We start from the raw sequence: 4,432 nt of genomic DNA, 5'->3' as shown, positions 1-4,432 counted from the left end.
ATGAACAGGCTCTACTGGTGCTTAGGAGTCGCTGTGTTAATGATCTGAATGTGGACGGACAGATTGACCCTCCACAGTAGACACCTGTGACAGATCTCTTGATGAGAAGTGTTAAATTTAGTCGTCGTGTGTCATGCAGTGTGGAGGAGGCCTGCTGGCTGTGGGTAAAGTGGGGCTCAGAGTTTGTGGAGTCGGCTCTGGAATGAAGGGGGTCACTGTTTGGTTCTCAGATGCTCCAGCTCAGGTTAGCGAGGTGGTGGAGAAACCAGTGAGAGCTCTGCCAGCTGGAGCCTCTTGGGTCACGGGAGGCTTCACTCCTGGAGGTGGAAATGATGAGGAGTTTTAAAATCTGCTCCTCTTTCACGCTGACTTGTTTTCTTGGGTTCCCTCTTTCATTCATGTGTGATTTTAGTCTCAGCTCTCTAAACCTGAACGGAGCCAGAACCCATTTTAAAAGAGCTGCTCTTTTAAACTCCTGGAGATCAAGAGGATCCTGCCATGTTTGTCCAGGAGACCCACAGCACAACAGTCAGTGAATGGGGATGCAGGCAGGCTTTTAATGGGGGTCATTTGAAGTCCCAAGTCCAGTTGGAGCAGAGGGTGGAGTTTGATTCTCCAGGAGGTTTTTGTTGTTGTTTTTTTACCAGTTTCTTTTGGTTTGGAGGAAATCATTCCAGGTGTTTGAAAGAAGGTGAGAGCAACTTTGGAAAATGTTCAACTTGTGTTTTTAAATGTCTTTGCACCAACAAATGGTGGACAGGACAGCTTTTGAGACATTTTAATGCCACTGTTCAACAGTGAATCTGCTGGTTTCCTGTTTTTAGGAGCTGATGGGAGCTGCACAGAGAAGCTCTTTGAGACAGGAACCATTCAGAGCTCCACCCTGCTTCTTCCAGCAGGATCCACAGATCCACCAACACACCAGCTGTTTGATGTGTGTAGGCTTTTGACCAGGATTCCTGGACAGCACAGCTGGACTCACTCAACAGCTAACTTGTTAGCACCGACTAGACAGGAGCGCTTCTATGGTTTTACTCAGTGGTTCAATTTTTTAAGAGATGTCCCATTCAGCCTGTGGGTTTGAGTGATCACTCTTCAGTCTCCTGTTCTGTTTTATTAAAATATTCATTTAAAAGCTCCTGAGAGAGAGAGGGGGGGGGGGAGACAGAGAGAGAGAGGGAGGGAGAGAGAGAGAGGGAGAGAGAGGGGGGAGGGAGAGAGAGAGGATCAAACTGATCTCAAACTTGACTTCAAAATTCTCAGATTATAATCATTTTTACTCCTTGATAGATTCATCACTACAGTGTCATAGAGGGTCCATTACTATTGCAGTATATTAAAGAATATAAGAACGAGGTTACCATTCATGGAAATATAATATTTCATGTATTGCAGTATATTTTCAAAGATATAACACTTTAATTTTTTTAATAAGAGAGACTTTAATGTGAGACTTTAATGTCTGTCTTTGATCTCTAACTCTGACTCTGATGTCATTGGTGGTGACTGAACTCTACCCCCTGACAGACTGAAGGCTCCTATTGGTGATGTCATCATAAATACATGAAGGTCTTTTTTCAATGGTATAACATTAAAGCTCATCTGAGTAAAACAATCAAGTTACCTGAACTAAATTCTTGAAAAAATGACTGTCACTGACTTAAATTAATCAAATCTACTTCAAAGTTCCTTCTGTTGTCATAAGTCAGCCATTTTAAGTGTACTTGTAGTTCCAGAACATTCCAAGAGGAGATGATATGAATCATTTTGTTAGATGAACTCAGTTCCTCTGCTTTGATGTTGGTGGACCGAGGGGAGTTTGCCTGAACCTGCTTGGACCTGCTGGCTCCTGCTCAGTCCCTCACTCAGCCTCACTCAGCCTCAGCAGCACCGCTTCTGACTTCACCGCTTCACGCTTCTTCTGACTTCTCCAGTAACGTCCTGCTCACATTGGTCTGTCTTCATTTTGACTCCTCCCACTGCCACAATGACCAGCCTTTATACTCTTGGTGACTGGGGCCCTGGTTGTTGCAGGCCTCAACACCAGCCTGTGGTTGTGAGCAGGGCAGAACAGAACTGACAGTATCTCTCATGGAGGACCTGGGTCAGCGCCTGGTGCCAGCTGGGGCACCGCTTTAACCTGGACCCCAAGAAGATCTTCTCCAGGAACTGGCCTTTTTCAATTGAAACAGCGTGAAACTTCAAGTAAAGAATTAAAATTATTTAATTCACAATGAGGCCTCTGTCAAAAAACAAAGGAACAACTGACTACCTCACCATGACTTCACCCTGATAACCAGGTAGTCAGAGCAGTGGTGCTCAGGTCTGTGGACTCAGAGGAGGGTTCTTCTTCTGGTCACAGGTTTGAAGACCTCAGTGGAAGTGAAAGGAGAGGCTGTGAGAGACCTGCCACACCTCTCCAGTGACCTGGGACATGATGGCAGTGGTGGGATTTAAACCCACGCCTCCTCAGAGACTGGAACCTTAATCTAGCGCCTTAGACCGCTCAGCCACACTACCTCACTGAGCTGTTCTCTGAGTTGGTCTGCTAAAGGCATGTTGAAGAGGAAGTAACATCATGATATAAAACTTATTTTGAAGGGGGACCCCTTTCCCTCCCACGGTCACAGGAAGTGACAACAGTGCCGCTAGAAGCAGGAAAGAAATGGTAAAAGGACTCTATTTGTACAGAGCCTTTCTACCTCAGCAGCACTCAAGGAGCTGAACAATGTCCTCTCATTCACACACAGTCACACACTGATGCTGAAGGCTGCCATGCAAGGAGCCAACCTACTCATCAGAAGTATTTAGGGGTTCAGTATCTTACTCAAGGACACTTTGACATGGTCACTGGAGAAAGTGAGGATGGAACTGGACCCTGGTATCTGCAACGACTTCATCAACTCTTAATCTAGCAGCTCTGCTGGGTCCAACTATTTTACAGAACATTTGACAGACCTGTGGAGCAGTGAGGACACACATGAGTTGATCACATGATCCACTGAAGCACCATTTTACCTGCCACTGAGGTCACCAACATGAGCTGGAGTTGGGACTCTTGAACTGAACCTGGTATCACAGCGACACCTACTGCTGCAAAATGGAACAGCAACATTGAACCAAGTACAGGATTGGAGGGAGACTGATGGTCGCTGTTTGGGTTTTTGAAGGACAAGGAGGGCGTGGGTTCAAGCTGGATTCTCAGAGACTATTTCCCCAACCTCTACATTGGCATCTACACTGTCATCCAGTCATGTGACTGAAGTCATCCAGTCATGTGACTGAAGTCATCCATTCATGTCAGTGATGTCACTTGGCAGGACTCTCATTGCCGTCTCATTCCAGAAAAGAATCCAGACTCCACCTGTGGCTCCATGATAACTGAGGGACCTCTGGTTGGAGGCTGGACGATGATGCAGCAAGTACAAATACCAGTGCCAACCAGATCAACTTAATGGCAGTTTTTGTAGTGATTTGATGCCTCATGAGGAGAAAATTTGGGCACAAATGTTGGACAAGAGTGTTTGTGGAGGGGTGTTTTTGTTGTTGTTGCAGTGTTGTAAGTCACTGTACCTGCAGCTAAAAGATTGAACTTTCTCCAAATGTCCTCAAGATGGTTTCCAATGACATCAGTTGTCACAAGAGGAAGCCTGAATGTAAACACACTCATGAGGAGAACACACACTTGAGAGACATTTGACTTTATACTCTTGGTGACTGGGGCCCTGGTTGCTGCAGGCCTCAACACCAGCCTGTGGTTGTGAGCAGGGCAGAACAGAACTGACAGTATCTCCCATGCAGGACCTGGGTCAGCGCCTGGTGCAAGCTTGGGCACCGCTTTAACCTGGACCCCTAGAAGATCTTCTCCAGGAACTGGCCTTTTTCAGTCGAAACAGCGTGAAACTTCAAGTAAAGAATTAAAATTATTTAATTCACAATGAGGCCTCTGTCAAAAAAAAAAGGAACAACTGACTACCTCACCATGACAACCAGGTAGTCAGAGCAGCAGTGCTCAGGTCTGTGGACTCACAGGAGGATTCTTCTTCTGATCACAGGTTTGAAGACATCAGTGGAAGAGAGAGGAGAGGCTGTGAGAAACCTGCCACACCTCTTCAGTGACTTGGGACATGATGGCAGTGGTGGGATTTGAACCCACGCCTCCTCAGAGACTGGAGCCTAAATCCAGCGCCTTAGACCGCTCAGCCACACTACCTCACTGTGCAGTTTAGTGAGTTGGTCTGCTAAAGGCATGTTGAAGAGGAAGTAACATAATGATATGAAACTGATTCTGAAGGGGGACCCTTTCCCTCCCACGGTCACAGGAAGTGACGACAGCGCTGCTAGAAGCAAGAAAGAAATGGTAAAAGGACTCAGTTTGTACAGAGCCTTTCTACCTCAGCAGCACTCAAGGAGCTGAACAATGTCCTCTCAT

At 46.3% G+C, this 4,432-nt stretch overlaps 1 non-coding gene across 1 annotated transcript; it reads right to left on the bottom strand.

The window, feature by feature from the left end:
* Nucleotides 1-4,131: 4,131 nt before the first annotated feature.
* trnal-uag (transfer RNA leucine (anticodon UAG)) lies at nucleotides 4,132-4,213 on the bottom strand. The gene has a single exon. It is a non-coding gene; the product is annotated as a tRNA-Leu (tRNA).
* Nucleotides 4,214-4,432: the final 219 nt, after the last annotated feature.

Source organism: Aulostomus chinensis, chromosome 1, assembly GCF_037954235.1.
Source record: "Aulostomus chinensis isolate RoL2024-O1b breed Wild chromosome 1, RoL_Achi_v1.0, whole genome shotgun sequence".
NCBI classification, from domain to species: Eukaryota; Metazoa; Chordata; class Actinopteri; order Syngnathiformes; family Aulostomidae; genus Aulostomus; species Aulostomus chinensis.
The sequence above is the reverse complement of the archived record's forward strand: the minus strand, read 5'-3'. Positions and strand labels throughout refer to the sequence as shown.